This window comes from Felis catus, chromosome D1 (assembly GCF_018350175.1).
Source record: "Felis catus isolate Fca126 chromosome D1, F.catus_Fca126_mat1.0, whole genome shotgun sequence".
Taxonomy (NCBI): domain Eukaryota; kingdom Metazoa; phylum Chordata; class Mammalia; order Carnivora; family Felidae; genus Felis; species Felis catus.
The window spans coordinates 106,363,536-106,381,292 of NC_058377.1; the positions used below are offsets into that span (position 1 = coordinate 106,363,536).

Below are 17,757 nucleotides of genomic sequence, written 5' to 3' on the forward strand. Positions count from 1 at the left end.
TGTAGGAAGAGAACGCAGAGGTCCCGGCTTTGCAACGATCTCGGGAGACGCTCCGTCCCCGTCACGACCGCCTGCTCCCACACCACTCCCTGAGCCCCCCCTTACCCACACACACCCTAAACTGGTGTGCAGGCTCCGCCTCCCCGTGAGGTTCCCCCTGAACCTCATCTTGAAGTCTCGACCGGCGTCATCCCGGTTACACGCCTGCCTCCCGGCGCGCCTCTGCAGGCCTGGTGCGCAGGGTGTCTGCGTCGAGGGCGGCTGTGGGGTACCGGGAGCGGAAGGCCCTTTGTACGGAGCCATTTTGGGAATGTGAATCAGGCCCTCAGTGCTCCTGCTCCGCTTGGATCTTCTGACAGGGTCTGATTTTTCCCGAGCGACGGTTTTTCCCGTCCGATGTCGCTAGGAGCTTGGCTTGTAGCAGGGCGTATACATATACAGGTTATATATAAAGTAGGCTCCACTGTCCAGCGTGGGGTTCAAAGTCACGGACCCTGGGATCAAGAGCTGCGTGCTCTACCTGCTGAGCCACCCAGGTGCCCCTGAATCCCAGGTCTTGCCACAGACCAAATGGATCAGAATTTTCATGTTGACAAACTCCCTGGCTGATTTGTATATGCCGTGTCCACTGTGCTTTCTCAAGACTATTTTCAGTCACTTTCTTGACCTCTCGGCAACACTACCCAGTTGATCCATTCCCTATGTCCTGAAACACTGTGTTCCCACAGTTCTTGAGACCCTGTCCTCTCCCACTGTTGACATTTCTCATAATGTCTTGTAAGGGGTTAGATTGTAGTATAGGGCTAACGCTTAGCTTGAAAAATAACAGCTTTGTGTTGATACTGAAGGTTAAGAGATAACAGCCTTGCTTTACTCTTGTAAACTACCCCTCATACTCTTGTAAATTAGGCTTCACCAATTAAGGAAACAAAAGTCCAAAGAAAAGAGCATCAGAGGCAGGGTCAAGGGGATCCACTGGTTGCAACTTAGAGGCAGAAAGTCTAAAATAAACACCTCGTTAGGCAACTGTTTCTAACTCATCTGGCAACTGTTTCTGACTCATCTGGAAACTTTCTTTGTTCTGTTCCCAGGTGATGATAAAACGATGTGATCGGTTATAAAAACTCTGTACCCCGGCTGTTCGGGCCGCACTCTTATCAAGAGTGTTGGTCCCGATCGGTCAGCCTTGCCTCTCATTGTAATAAAGTTTGTTGTGACTGTCACTGGTGCCCGTAGCATTCTGTTTCAGGAGTCGTGTGGATGCCAACAGTCTTAGTGATCTCCTGAAGTAGATACTGTAGCCATTCCTTAAACAGTAATGTACCCCCCAGTTGGGTGCCACACCCAGCTATTTTTCTCACTCTGCCTGGGCCACCTTAGTCACTCCCATGTTTTTAATGACCAGCATTATGCCTATGACTCCAACCCAGGCTCTTTTTCCTGAGCTTCACAGCGGTAAGTCCAGTTGCCTTCTGGATGAACGTTATCACTTGGTTGGTCCCCAGACTCCTCAACTTTTCCAAAATGGACTTCACCTCACTATTCATTCCACCCAATTGTCCATGCCCCCCACTTCTGCTACCCTAATTCAAGCCATTCACCCTGAGGTTTTTACAAAAAATTTAACCTCCTCCCTGGGTCTGGTTTCCTCCCTTCCAATCAATCCATTCTCCCCCTTGCAGCCAGAGTGATTTTTCCAAATAAAAAATTATGATCAAGTCTCACTTCTCAGCTCATGAAACTTCAGTGCCTTTCCATCGTCTTTAGGACCCACCAGTATAGCCGTTAAGACCCCTGCTTTCCTTGCCAGCTTTTTTTTTTTTTTTACCACCACTCCCTCCCCAAGCCTGATATTCACCTTGCCTCCCACTATAACTCTTTTTAATTCAAGATCATGCCCGTGTAAATCATCATTGTATCCCTGTTGCCTGGCAGAATGCAAGACACTAAGTAGGACTCAGTATATATCAGTTTATCTCCATACATTTTGAATGACCTTTTTCCAGCCCCAATTCTTGCCCTACATATCATAGGTTCTCCTTTCTTACAGAGGTCCGGGAGGGTTTGCTCAGGGAGCAACTCTGCCCTCACCTGGCTACAAGAGGCACTGCCTCGCTTAACGGAGGTGGATATACAAATAACTACCGCTTTGCCAGGAATTACTTCCATGGAGAAACAGTCCCAATTTGATGACAGAATTACTGGATTGTGGAGAAGCGTGACACTGGGGAGGATTAGCCTGGTCTCAGGGGAGATGAGAATGTTGAAGGTTATAAGGACAGGCTCATATGCTGTATTTGTGGACCTGAGGGAGGAAGGTTTGGGATAATAGGGAGTTGATACGGGTAGGAATTGATGTTTTGGCTAAGCTCAAGTGTGGTATCTGTTCTTATCAGTTTAACATCTGATACCTCCTGTATCTGAGGACAGTGTATTCCATTGATTTGGGGAGCGGGGGCTAGAATAAGAGCTTGCTTTGGGTACTCCATTCATCGTTACCCTGGTCCCCGGGTGTTTAACAGGGTTGATATGCTTGGGGTTGGAGCGCATTACCACCACATCAGGTCTTTGGGCTGGGGGAAAAAAGCTATCACAGTGGGAAAGACCAAGTAGGAATCTCTGAAACTGCACCGTCCCCATTCCAGCGATGACCTTTTCTCCCATTCTGTCCTTAACCCATTGCACTCCAGCTCCTGTACCTGCCCCTCCACGGAGGCCACTACTGACCTCATTCACTTAATCCCAGAAGATGCTTCCATCTTTCTTGACCTCTCTGTGGCATTTGACACTAGTGACCTCCCCCTCTTCCTGAAGTGCTCCCTACCTTTGCTTTCTGGGACCCTGCACCCTCCTGGGTTTCCTCTTCCTTCTTGACCTTTTTCACTGTCTATTCCTACCCGTTCCTCAGGGTTCTGTTCCGGGTCCACTTGCTTACTCACTCGCTAGACTCTGCCTAGACAAACCAGCTTACCCATCACCTTGGGCCTCATTTACCATATATATGCTGCCATCTCCCCCACTTCATCCCAACACAAGATCTCCTGGACTGCACACCCTGGTATCTAACTGTCTATCAGACATCTCCACTGGGATGGCCCATAAACAGCTCAGCTCAACTTGTCTGCAATGGAATTTATCATCTTTTCCTACAAATCTGTTCCTTCCCTGACGTGCCCTCTTTGACTCGATTGTCTAAGCCAGAACGTGGTCCTTATCCCTGCTGCTGATATGCTGTAAATCCTCTCCAGCCAAACACTTCCGGGAACGTATTTGTATTGGAGCAAGTTGGTTATTTGTTGCAGCGAGGAAGAACACACCCCGTGGGGAATCACGGGGTGTCTCAGTAAGAGGGTGTTAGAAAGAATTTACTGCAGGATTTGGGCTTGTGCTAAGTGATTTGTGGGAGATTTTAAGCAAGTGAGGCTTTACTCTGGATTTGATGTTTTCAGGAAGTGACATCATTTATTATTGGGTATCTTTTTTTTTTTTTTTTAGAGAATTCTTTAAATTTTTTTTTTCAACGTTTATTTATTTTTGGGACAGAGAGTGACAGAGCATGAACGGGGGAGGGGCAGAGAGAGAGGGAGACACAGAATCGGAAACAGGCTCCAGGCTCTGAGCCATCAGCCCAGAGCCCGACGCGGGGCTCGAACTCACGGACCGCGAGATCGTGACCTGGCTGAAGTCGGACGCTTAACCGACTGCGCCACCCAGGCGCCCCTATTATTGGGTATCTTAATAAGTCTTACCTAGAAGGACGGAAGGATAGAATGAGACTGACTTATGATTGGTAAATAAACCATCACTCATATTAGCGAGGACAGGGAGCAGTTTGGACTTTTGCTATCTGGACGATGTTCATCCTTTTTTTCTGTGCTCAGACGTATGGGATGGACTTGTTTTGCCTTGACCCACCATGATCACAGAGTGGCCTTGACTTATGTTGATATTCTGAAATTACGTTCAACAGGAGACCACCAAGGTCTAGGTGTGAATCCCAGGCCAGCTTCTGGATGTCAGTAGATGCTTTTCTCCTTCTCAGTACCCCAGTGTAAGCCATTCACCCCTGGATTTCTGCTACAGATTCCCAAACTGGTTCCCTGGCTTTGACTTAACTCTCTTTTTTTTTTTTTTTTTTTAAGTTTATTTATTCATTCTGAGAGAGACTGTGTGTGGGAGGGGCAGAGAGAGAGAGAATCCCAAACAGGATCTGCACTGCCAGTGCAGAGCCCGATGTGGGGCTCAAACCCACGAACCGCGACATCATGACCAGAGCAGAAATCAACAGTTGGTTGCCTAACTGACTGAGCCACCCAGGCATCTCATGACTTCAACCCCTTATAACCCATTCTCCACATTATAGCCAGAGTGATCTTTCTAATTTTTTAAAAAATGTTTTATTTTTGAGAGGGGGGGGGGAGGGGCAAAGAGACAGGTAGACACAGAATCCGAAGCAGGCTCAGCTCCGAGCTGTCAGCACAGATCCCAATGCAGGGGCTGAAACTTACGAACTATGTGAGATCATGAGCTGAATGGAGCTGGATGCTTAACTGGCTGAGCCACTCAGGCGCCACCAGGGCGATCTTTCTAAATGGAAAGTCCGATCTCAGCTCAAAATCCTCAGTGCTTCTCCTTTGCTCTTAGGTTAAAATTTGTACCCACTGACAGAGCCAACAAGGCCCGTTTTCCTTTTTCAGTTTTAATATCATTACTCATTCCCTCCCTTGCTCTACTTGACCCCTTCCCTATATAAACTCCCTGAGGTCAGAAATCGTGTCTGTATAACTTATTTTATCCCTATCGTGTAGAACAAGGCATGACACTGTAATGCATCGATTGCCTGCCCTGTGCTATGAAGGTAGCTCCTGAAGAGGCTGTTAGGAAAAATGCAGTTGAACTGTCGACAGCTTCCTGGAAACACGAAGCTCTCTCAGAGGATGGAGGCTGCGTCTGCCCCCTCCTGGCAGCAAGAGGCACTGCCTCCATTCGTGGAGGAAAAGGGATCCGCAAATGAACAGGGCTCTCCTGGGATCTGGGAGTAGGGCATTCACCTCTGGGAAAAATTCAGTGTGAGGACAGAATTTCCTTATTTCCTGAACTGTGGAGAAGTATGCCAGGAGAAGCTCTCTCATAGAGGGGTGAGACTGGTTTTTGGAAGAGTTGAGGATGTGGAATTTTATAAGGGACAGCTGGGAAGCGAGTTCGGCTGGGAATCTGAATTGTAGGTTGTTTCTTTGTTTCTTGGCCCAAGATCAAGAACAGTATGTGTTCTTTAAAAAAATGTTTTTTTTTAAAATGTTTATCTTTATTTTTGAGACAGAGAGAAACAGAGCTTGAGCGGGGGAGGGGCAGAGAGAGAGGGAGACAGAATCCGAAGCAGGCTCCAGGCTCTGAGCTGTCAGCACAGAGCCCAATGTGGGGCTCAAACTTGTCAACTTCAAGATCATGACCTGAGCTGAAGTTGGATGCTCAACCGACTGAGCCACCCAGGCGCCCCATGAATAGTATGTGTTCTTATCATTTAGTATCTTGTAAACCTGTACCTGAGGATACTTTATCAAGTTTATTATTATTATTATTATTATTATTATTATTATTATTATTATGTGGGTTTTGGGAACAGAGAGATTGAATAGGGGCTCTCTCCATCTATTCTACAAACCAACCCGATATTGCAGTACCCCCATGAATGGTATGGTTCTCCCTTTTGGACTCAATGTCAGTTAAAATGCAGACTGTTGCATTCCACTATGTCTTTTGGTTTTGGGGAAAAAATTTTAAGATAAATCTGCTCTTTCCCCTCTTTCTTTAATGCTATATATTTTTTTTAATTTTTTTTCAACGTTTTTTATTTATTTTTGGGACAGAGAGAGACAGAGCATGAACGGGGGAGGAGCAGAGAGAGAGGGAGACACAGAATCGGAAACAGGCTCCAGGCTCTGAGCCATCAGCCCAGAGCCTGACGCGGGGCTCAAACTCACGGACAGCGAGATCGTGACCTGGCTGAAGTCGGACGCTTAACCGACTGCGCCACCCAGGCGCCCCTAATGCTATATTTTTGACACATATTTTACTTGTCTTTTATGTCCTGGTTCTTTAATATTTATTTATAGTGCTCTATTTAGAGATTTTCTACAGATGATCTTGTCCCTTAGTGATAGAACATGTTTCAGGTTACCAAATAGATATTGGTGTAACCGACGTGGCAGTGAAATCTTTCATATGTTGCTTTGTGCACATGTATGAGAGTTTCTCCGGGGTATGCATCTAGGAGTGACATTTCCAGAGAACAGCAAGAGTATTTTCAGTTTTATAGACTGTTGCAAATTTCCCACATGTCCTGAATTGCAATTCTCTGGTATTCCTGAATAAACTCATTTTTTTTTTTTTTCTGGTAAGATAACTGACAGTTTTATTTTTAAGGTTAACAGTTGCTAGTATAAATGGCAACTTAAAAAATTTTTTTTCTCATTGTTTGCTACTGGTATAGAGAACAGAATTGTTCTGCATCTAGTTTTTTTAATTGAACTCTTAATCTAATAATTTTTAGATTCAATTGGACTTTTTTTAAGAATTTATTTTGGGGGCACCTGGGTGGCTCAGTGGGTTGAGCATCCAACTTCAGCTCAGGTCATGATCTCAACAGTTTGTGGGTTCAAGCCCCACATCGGGCTCTGTGCTGACAGCTCAGAGCCTGGAGCCTGCTTCAGATTCTGTGTCTCCCTCTCTTTCTGTCACTCCCCCGCTTGTTCTCTCTCTCTCTCTCTCGAAAATAAATAAATAAATAAATAAATAAATAAATAAATAATTTAAAAATTACCAAAAAAAGATTTTTTTATTTTTAAACTAATCCCTACACCCAAAATGGGGCTCAAACTTACCACCTCAAGATCAAGAGTCACACACTCTTCCAACTGAGCCACCAACCGCCCCTCAATTTGGACTTTTTTGTACAGAATTTTCTATAAGTAGAGCAAAACATTTAGGTTTCATTCCCTACCCCCCCCCCCAATTGAATGTTAGTTACCTATAAAAGTATTTTGTAAATTACTGATAGTAATTTAAATTTGAGACCTGAAACCATAAAAATCCTAGAAAATAACACAGCCAGAAAGGTCTCTGACATCAGCCATAGCAACATTTTTCTGGATACGTCTCCTGAGATGGGGGAATAAAAGCATAAATAACCTATTTGGGACTTCATCAAAATAAAAAGATTCTGCACAGCAAAGGAAACAGTCAACAAAACTAAAAGGCAACCAACTAAATGGGAGAAGATCTTTGCAAATGACATATCCAAAAAGGGTTAGTATCCAAAATATATAAAGAACTTATACAGGGGCACAAGGCTGGCTCAGTTGGAAGGGCATGCGACTCTTGATCTTGGGGTCGTGAGTTTGAGCCTCACGTTGGGTATAGAGATCGCTTAAATAAATAAAACTTAAAGAGAACTTATACAAATCAATACCCCCAAAACCAAATAAACCAATTAAAAAATGGGCAGAAGAAATGAAAGACATTTCTCCGAAGAAGACATCCAGATGGCCAAAAGACACATGAAAAGATGCTTAACATCTCATCATCAGGGAAATGAAAGTCAAAACTACAGTGAGATATCACCTCATACTCATCAGAATGGCTAAAATTAATGACACAGAAAACAACAAGTGTTGGCAAGAACTTGGAAAAAAAGTGTTGGTGGGAATGCAAACTGGTATAGCCACCAAGGAAAACAGTAAAGAGTTTCCTCAAAAAATTAAAAATAGAACTACCCTATGATCCATGAATAGCACTACTGGGTATTTATCCCCCAGAATACAAAAACACTAATTTAAAGGGATACATGCACCCGTATGTTTATAGCAGCATCATTTATAATAGCCAAGTTATGGAAGCAGCTCAAGTATCCATTGATAGATGAAAGGATTAAGAAGATGTAGTATATATACACAATAGGATATTATTCAGCCATAAAAGAGAATGAAATCTTGCCATTTGCAACAACGTGGATGGAACTAGAGCGTATTATGCTAAGCGAAATAAGTCAAAGAAAGACATATGATATCATTTCACTCATATGTGGAATTTAAGAAACAAAACAAATAAGCAAAGGGGAAAAAAGACAGACCAAGAAACAGACTCTTAACTATAGAGAAGAAACTGATGGTTATCAGAGGGGAGGTGGGTGGGGGGATGGGTGAAATAGGTGATGGGGATTAACAAGGACACTTGTGATAAATGAAAGAGCAGACTAGGCAGGCCAACTAGTGACTATGTCCCTGACATGGCCGCAGGAAGAGGTTCCCGCTCAGACCTCAGACCACGCCTCCTCCCCTTGAGTAACTTATGTTTTCTAAGAAAGCAGGCTACCGATTGATGCATTCTTCCAAAGTCTAAGGTGGGAGGAAGGGGAGTATGAGAGGCTTGGAAAGTGTGAGTAGAAGAGGGAGGGCTTCTCTCAGGTAGGGGCCAGAGGCAGGAGCCCTTAACCCTGTCCAGGCTTAGAATGACCTGGGAGCATTTTACCCCTCCCCAAACCAATTAATCAGAGTCTCTGGGGATGGTGTTTGGTGCTAGGTATTTATATAGCACAGCAAGGCTGACAGTCAATGGTTAATAGGTGACCAGTGAAAAATGTTCTGTATACACTGAGGCCAAACATGTTAGAGATCCTCAGACACAGTGGTTCTTAAACTTCAGGTGCATCAGAATCTCCTGGAAGAGGGGCGCCTGGGTGGCGCAGTCAGTTAAGCGTCCGACCTCAGCCAGGTCACGATCTCGCGGTCCGTGAGTTTGAGCCCCGCGTCGGGCTCTGGGCTGATGGCTCAGAGCCTGGAGCCTGTTTCCGATTCTGTGTCTCCCTCTCTCTCTGCCCCTCCCCCATTCATGCTCTGTCTCTCTCTGTCCCAAAATAAATAAATAAATAAATATATAAACGTTGAAAAAAAAATTAAAAAAAAAAAAAGAATCTCCTGGAAGACTTGTTCAAACACAGATCGCTGAGCCCCACCCCTAGAGTTTCTGATTTAGTAGGTCTGTGACCACCAGGCCCAACATTTGCATTTTTAACAAGTTCCAGGTGAGGCTGATAATTGCTGATCTGGGACCACACCTTGGCAGCCATTGGTCTATTTCCCCAGCCAATCAGCTGAGGCCATGACCCTTCCCCAGCCAATCGGCTAAGGCCATGATCCCTATAAAACCTTTGTGCTTTTGAAACCCACTCTCTCCAGTATCTCACTGCTGCCTCGGTGCAGGTAGGGGATTGAGCTCGAGCTAGCTCGAATAAAGGCTCTTTGCTTTTGCATCAGACTCGACTCCCTGGTGGTCTTTGGGGATCACGAATTCTGGGCATAACAATAAGCACCTGGTGACATATGGAATTGTTGAATCACTATATTGGACACCTGAGACTAATATAACACCATATGGTGACTATGCTGGAATTAAATTGATAGTACTATTTAAAAAATTTTTTTTAATATTTATTTATTTTTGAGAGAGACAGAGACAGAATGCAAGTAGGTTAGGGCAGAGAGAGGGAGACACAGAATCTGAAGGAGGATCCAGGCTCTGAGCAGTCAGCACAGAGCCTGACGCGGGGCTTGAACTCACGAGCTGTGAGATTATGGCCTGAGCCGAAGTCAGATGCTCAACTGACTGAGCCACCCAGGCGCCCCTTGATAGTACTATTTTATTTTTTTTCAACGTTTTATTTTTATTTTTTGGGACAGAGAGAGACAGAGCATGAATGGGGGAGGGGCAGAGAGAGAGGGAGACACAGAATCGGAAACAGGCTCCAGGCTCTGAGCCATCAGCCCAGAGCCCGACGCGGGGCTCGAACTCACAGACCGCGAGATCGTGACCTGGCTGAAGTCGGACGCTTAACCGACTGCGCCACCCAGGCGCCCCTGATAGTACTATTTTAAAGAAACTGGGTAATCAGTTCTAATGCTGCTGTCTAATTTGAGGATGAAAGGGAATCTGTTCTAAACTTGCTAGAGGATCCATTTCTTTAAACTTTTGAGTTTTAGTTTTCTCTGTAGTAAACACCTTATTTAATTTATTTATTTAATATAATTTATTTTTTGAAAGCAATTTTAAGTTTACAGAATAGTGGACAGGAAGAATGGAGTTCCCATATCTTCCATTACCCTCTCTCCACCTCCCACCCTTTCCCCTATTAAAATCTTGCTTTAGTGAGGTACACCTGTTATAGTTGATGAGCCCATACTGATACATTATTATTAACTAAAGACCATGGTTTACATTAAGGTTCATTCTTTGTGTTGTACATTCTGTGGGGTTTGACACATGTCTAATGACATGTATCCACCATTACAGTATTGTTCAGAATAGTCTTCTGGTCCTAAAAATCCCCTGCCCTCCACTTATTCAGCCTGCCCTCCCCCCCCCCTCCCAGAACTCCTTGCAACCACTGATCTTTCTACTGTCTCCATAGTGTTGCCTTTTCCAGAATGTCATATAGTTGGAATCATACAGTATGTAGATTTTTCATATTTGCTTCTTATGCATTTAAGATTAGCAATATGCATCTAAGATTCCTCCCTGTATTTTTGTGGCTTGATAGCTCAATAATGTTCCATTATCTGGATGTACCAGTTTCTTCATTCACCTAGTGAAGGACATCTTGGTCGCTTCTGAGTTTTAGCAATGATTAATAAAGCTGCTATAAACATCCGTGTTCAGGTTTTTGTGTGGACACAATTTGTTGTACAGCTCATAGAACTCAGGGAAACACTTTACTTACTATTCCCAGTTTATTAAAAAGGACGTTATAAAGGATACAAATGAATAGCCAGATGAAGAGGTACATGGGGTGATGTCTGGAAGGTTCCAAGCATAGGATCTTCAGACCCTGTGGACTTGGGGTGGGTTACCTTCCTGGTACATGTTCATCAACCTGGAAGTTCTCCAAACCCCATTGGTTGGTTTTTACAGAGGTTCCATTACGCAGGCATGATCATTGACCCTTGGTGATTAACTCAGTCTCCAGCCCCTCCCCCCTGCTTGGAAGTTGGGGGATAGGACTGGAAGTTACAACCCTCTAGTCATGCCTTGATTTTTCTGGTGGCCAGTCTCTACCCCAAAGATACTACCAGGAGTGGTCTCTTTGGAGGAGGCTTTCTTATCACCCAGGAATTCCAAGAGATTTAGGAGCTCAGCGTCAGGAACTAGGGACAAAGGTTCACGCCCTTTCTTGTGCCCTCGTGTTCTCTCTCTCTCTCTCTGTCTCTGCTTTTATCGTATCACAGTTACCCATTTATAAAAAAGGCGAGGTTGGCTTTTACCATAAATAAAAAATCAATTAAAGGTGGATTAAAGACTTAAATGTCAGGGCGCCTGGGTGGCGCAGTCGGTTAAGCGTCCGACTTCAGCCAGGTCACGATCTCGCGGTCCGTGAGTTCGAGCCCCTCGTCGGGCTCTGGGCTGATGGCTCAGAGCCTGGAGCCTGTTTCCGATTCTGTGTCTCCCTCTCTCTCTGCCCCTCCCCCGTTCATGCTCTGTCTCTCTCTGTCCCAAAAATAAATAAACGTTGAAAAAAATTAAAAAACAAAAAAAAAAAAACAAAAAAAAAAACCAAAAGACTTAAATGTCAAAAACAAAACCTTACCTTCTTGCATAGAAAATGTCGATGAATATCTTTCAGGCCTTAAAGAAAGAATTTTTAGGGGTGCCTGGGTGATTCAGATAAACGCGGACTTCAGCTCAGGTTATGATCTTAGGGTTTGTGAGTTTGAGCCCCGCCTCGGACTCTGCACTGATAGCTCAGAGCCTGGAGCCTGCCTCAGACTCTGTCTTCCTCTCTCTCTGTCCTTGCCCCACTTGTGTTTCTCTCTCTCTCTCTCTCTCTTTCTCTCACACACACACAAATAAACAAAAAGAAAGATTCTGAAAATAACACACCAAATAATATTTTCCAAAACAAATAATACATTAAAAATTTTTATAAAGTTTATTTATTTTGAGAGAGACAGAGAGAGTGTGGGTGGGGGAGGGGCAGAGAAAGAGGGAGAATCCCAAGCAGGCTCCACACTGTCAGCACAGACCCCACGCAGGGCTCGAACTTGTGAAACTGTGAGATCGTGGCCTGAGCTGAAATCAAGAGTTGGATGCCCGACCGACTGAGCCACTCAGGTGCCCCAATAATACGTTTTAAAATAAGACGTCAAAAGTAAAAATGTGGGCCATAAGAGAAAACACTTATTTATTTATTTATTTATTTATTTATTTATTTATTTATTTATTTATTTATTTATTTATGTAGGCTCCATGCCCAATGTGGGGCTTGAACTCACGGCCCTGGGATCAAGGGTCAGATGCTCCACCAACTGAGCCAGCCAGGCACCCCTATTTTTTCAATCCCAGCCATCCCACCAAAACTGATAACATTTTATTATTTTTTTTTAATTTTAGAGAGAGAAAGAGAGAGAGCACATGAGGTGTGGGGGAAGAAGGGCAGAGAGGCAGGGAGAGAGAATCTTAAGTAGGCTCCACACTCAGATCAGAATCCAAAGTGGAGCTCGATCCCACGACTCTGTGATCATGACCTGAGCCGCAATCAAGACTCAGACACCCAACTGACTGAGCCACTAAGGTGCCCCAAGACTGATAACATTTTTGATGGATAACTTTTGTTCGTCAAAGGACACCTGAAGGGTGCCTGGGTAGCTCAGTCAGTTAAGCATCCCTTGATTTGGGCTCAGGTCATGATCTCACCATTGGTGAGATTGAGCCCTGTATTGGGCTCTGTGCTGACAGCACAGAGCCTGCTTGGGATTCTTTCTCCCTCTCTCTGCCCCTCCCCTGCCCTTCCCCCGCAAAATAAATAATAAACTTGAAGAAGAAGAAGAAGAAGAAGAAGAAGAAGAAGAAGAAGAAGAAGAAGAAGAAGAAGAAGAAGAAGACATCTGAGTGCCCAGATCTTGGTTTCTAATAACATTCTCCCAATAAAAGGAACCAGGGTTCTTTGGAGATATGGCTGATTCTAGGGCTGGGGCCCTAACATACATACAAGATGAGCCTGGACCATTTTGTAGTGCCAGGAAGTAAAGACGTGCTCAAAAAAACTGTATGTGGGGGGAGGCAGGGGGACAGCAGAAAGAGAAATGTATTAAAAGAGCCAACCTGGGGCGCCTGGGTGGCGCAGTCAGTTAAGCGTCCGACTTCAGCCAGGTCACGATCTCGCGGTCCGTGAGTTTGAGCCCCGCGTCAGGCTCTGGGCTGATGGCTCGGAGCCTGGAGCCTGTTTCCGATTCTGTGTCTCCCTCTCTCTCTGCCCCTCCCCCGTTCATGCTCTGTCTCTCTCTGTCCCAAAAATAAATAAAAAACGTTGAAAAAAAAATTAAAAAAAAAAAAAATAAAAGAGCCAACCTAAAAGAGCTCACAGCGGCCAAAGCTGTAACAATTTGAGAAAACCCCCCAGTAATATAGTATTGAATTCTTACCCAAAGGATAAAATACATATGCACAAGTCCATACTGACAAAAAACAAATAACCAGATAAATGAGGGAGAAGAGATAAATCTCCTGTACAGAAAATCTCCAGTAATTCATGTCAATACTCCCTCCCATCCAGGAGGCAGAGCTTAATGCCAGACCTCGTGAGTGTGGCTGCACTTAGAGATTTTCTTCCAAAGGATGTGATGATAGAAAGTTTTGAAGGTCACAGGGGCTGGAAAAATAGCAATACCCACCAGTATCGTGTGACCACAATGGTAGAAAGAGCTGATGTTGGGGGACTTCAGTCACCATTTTAAGGATAATTTAATCCCTTATTACTATGTAGCCTCTTGGATGAGATCAGTATTCTGTCTCTGATCAGCTAAATATCTGATGTCATCTATCCAAGGATACTATGTTACAAATGCTTCTCTGTTTCTTCCATAGGTTGATCTGCTATATCTCTGATGTTACTCTCTTTTTTTCTACTTTTTTTTTTTTAATTTTTTTTTCCAACGTTTATTTATTTTTGGGACAGAGAGAGACAGAGCATGAACGGGGGAGGGGCAGAGAGAGAGGGAGACACAGAATCGGAAACAGGCTCCAGGCTCTGAGCCATCAGCCCAGAGCCCGACGCGGGGCTCGAACTCACGGACGGCGAGATCGTGACCTGGCTGAAGTCGGACGCTTAACTGACTGCGCCACCCAGGCGCCCCATCAACGTCACTTCTTCAAATGACAGTTGCCAAGTGAGCCCCTTTGGCTGAGGGTCGGCCTCCTTCTCGGCTTTCATCTCCATAGCGCTTTGACCTCCAAATGCTCAGTTCTTTAACTTTCAGCCATCATCCATTTTTCAAATGTCTGAACTCCCCAGGGTCGGTGGACATGTCAGAAGCAAAATACGTGTTAATCAGCTGCTTATGTCATCGGTAAGGCTTTCGGTCAACAGTAGGCTATTAGTAGTTAAGTATTTGGGGAGTCAGAAGTTACACGCAGAGTTTTGACCGTGCCACAAATCCCTGTGCTGTTGAAGGCTCAACTGTAATCCTTATCTGTTGGGAAACATGTGACACGGACTTTTGCAACAGGGGTTTAGAAAGGAATTTTCTCTGTACGCTTAGCGCTCTGCGTTTCAGGGCCCAACCCTCATCTGTCTGCCTGAGCATAAAGTATTAAAGATGTGTAGCCTCACGTGGTCTCTGGATTGTTGAGCTGCCTTTTCTCTCTGTGTTGTCTCAGTCTTTTTTTCTTTTTTTTAGTTTTTTTAAGTTTATTTATTTCGAGAGAGAAAGCGAGTACGAGTGGGGAGGGGAAGAGAGACAGGGAGAGAGAGGCAGAATCCCAAGCAGGCTCCACACTGTCAGCATGGAGCCCAATGTGGGGCTTGAACGCCCGAACCGTGAGATCATCACCTGAGCTGAAATCGAGTGGTGGACGCTCAACCGACTGAGCCATCCAGTCCCAGCCTTGTTTTGAAAGCTTAATTCTTGGTGACAAATCATATACTTTTCCAGACACCTGGCTGGCTCCGTCAGAAGAGCATGTGACTTTTGATCTCAGGGGCATGAGTTTGAACCCCACATTGGGTATAGACATTACTTAAAACTTAAAAAAATATTTGTTAATGATCTACTTTGCGTTCCTACAGTAAATATTAAGTCTTATATGTTTTTATATCAAAAGGCATTGAAGGATCTGAGGATCTCTAGCCACGTTCTGCCTCTTTCTGTAGTCTTTCCATGTTTTCCGGTCGTCTCCTTCCCCCAGATTTATTACTTTCTTTTGGTTGAACAGTAACAAGTCTTGGTTTCCTTTTTTTATTTTATTTTTTTTATTAAAAAAAATTTTTTTTTTCAACGTTTATTTATTTTTGGGACAGAGAGAGACAGAGCATGAACGGGGGAGGGGCAGAGAGAGAGGGAGACACGGAATCGGAAACAGGCTCCAGGCTCTGAGCCATCAGCCCAGAGCCTGACGTGGGGCTCGAACTCACGGACCGCGAGATCGTGACCTGGCTGAAGTCGGATGCTTAACCGACTGCGCCACCCAGGCGCCCCTTGGTTTCCTTTTTTAAAAGAATTTGGTATTTGGGGCACCTAGGTGGCTCAGTCGGTTAAGCAACCAACGCCTGATTTCACTTCAGGTCATGATCTCATGGTTCATGAGTTTGAGCCCCATGTCAGGTTCTGTGCTCACAGCATGGAACCTGCTTGGAATTCTCATTCTCCTCCTCTCTCTCTGCCCCCCCCCCCCCCAAATAAATAAACATTAAGAAAAAATAAAGACTTTTGTTTTTAAGTAATCATTACACCCAACCTGGGGCTCGAACTCACAACCCCGAGATCAAGAGTGGTATGCTCCACCGACTGACCCAGCCAGGTGCCCTTGTTTTCCTTTTTTATGATATAATGTGGTGTTGTTTACATTTCTTTTCACTTTTATCCCTTTATCTTCATACGCTACTTTTGTTGTTTCTAACAAGGGAAGTATTTGGGTTCGACTGGTATAGTTCATCCACTCATTTTCCAAACACTCATGAAGTGCCTATTATATGTTATCTCTGAACAGGCAGGTCTGTCAGCAAATTGCACAAGGTCTCTGCCACTCGTCTTGAAGTGCAAACAGTCGCTCAGAAAAGGAAATGCAATAAACAAACAGGATATGTGTTGTGGCAGAGGTAGATGGAAAATAGTTCTTTGGGAGAAGTTGAGAAAAACTGTCATCTGAGCTAGGTCTTGAATGAAAGGGAACTAATGAGGCCGAGTGGCAGAACAGGACGGGAAAAACACGGAATGGCATGTCCAGAGATGCAGAGGCCTGACAAAGCTGGCTGTACTGTAAGACTGGCAGGTGTTTGAAGGCTGATGTCACTGGGGGGGGGGGGGGGGGAAGGGGGAGGGGCAATCCCTGTGGAAGGCATGGGGATCATAAATTTTGGGGGGTAAGTTGTTAGCTTCTTTACTGCACGCAGAAGGAATTGGCTTCATCTGTCTGGAACCACAGGGCAGTGAGTGAGATATTAGGTTTCTAGGGGTGTAATGTTGGACAATCTCAAGGAGAGCTTCTGAACCCAGTTCTCAACCTTGAACTTGAACCCTGTTAAAGTCTGTTCAGAGCCTCTGGTTGGCACTTATCTGCCATGCCCAGGGTACCTTGGACTTATCATCTTTGCGCAGTAGTCTGAACTCCACCCTCTATCCACTCGCCTGCCTCCCTCTAGGAATTGGTCTGGCTCTCTTAGGGTGGGGGTAGGGTATGGGCTTTGGCATGCAGAAAGGGAATGGCAGAAGATGAGCCTTTTCACACCCTTGACTCTCCTTGGGCCCCCCTTCCTGTCTGCTGTTTCTTTAGATTTGGCTTCTGCTTTCTTCCAAACACACAGCTACCTTGGCTTCCAGCCCAGGTGGGAGAGGGAGAAAGAACTTGTTTCCTTCAGCTCTCTGAAAATAATCCAGCTGGCACTGGTCAGGAACAAGTAGTTCCGGAACGTCTGCACCCCATGGTGTTGATGTCCAGCAGTCCCTGCTATGAACCTTGTCTCTGCCCCACTTAGTCTCCATCCCAGAATCTCTGTGGAGGGAAGCTGGGTGGTCTTCAAGGCCTCTGCGATGAAATTTTGGGGTGACGGTGGGGTGGTCTGGAGCCGATGACCAAGAAAGAATTCTTGAGGACATCTTTGGTGCAATAATTTTACTACAGCATGGGAACATGACCCGTGGGCAGGAAGAGCTGCACTGGGGTCACAATGGGTAACTTATTATATACCCTCAGCTTGGGAGGTGGTCAGGGATAGAGTACGTCTCTAAGGAATTTTGGAAGCAAGGTTTCCACGACCTTGAGGGGCTAGTTGTTGCCAGGGAAATTACTGTTTCACTTATTACCGTTAAATAAAATCTCAGTCATGAGATCCTTCAAATGTATAAGGGGGGGGCGGTATAAGCTTGGAGCAAGATTGCCAGCATATATCCTGGGGCAGTTGAGATAAAGGAAGTAGACTTACAGGATCCTCGTGGTTGGGATAATGTTAAACCAAGGTTCTCTTTGGCCCCAGCAAAGCGTCATCCTTGAAGCAGCTGAGCTCCTAGAGGGAGATCACTCTGTCGGTCTCAGGTCTCGAGGACTTGTCATGGGCTATAGGCAGTAAGGGAATTAAAATTTTCATTTGCTTTAGTTTCCCTCATTACCATGGCAAGCACTTAAACCCCTTTCCTTTGTTCTCTGGTAGCCAGGAGTGTCCGAGGAATATCACATGTATCCCACTTGAAGCGGGGTGGGGGGTGGGGGTGGGGGTGT

The 17,757-nt window shown here is 45.0% G+C and overlaps 1 non-coding gene across 1 annotated transcript; it reads left to right on the forward strand.

Annotated features, from left to right (window-relative positions):
* Positions 1-2,351: 2,351 nt before the first annotated feature.
* Positions 2,352-2,535, forward strand: LOC111556875. Its single transcript, XR_002736589.1, has one exon. It is a non-coding gene; the product is annotated as a U2 spliceosomal RNA (small nuclear RNA).
* Positions 2,536-17,757: the final 15,222 nt, after the last annotated feature.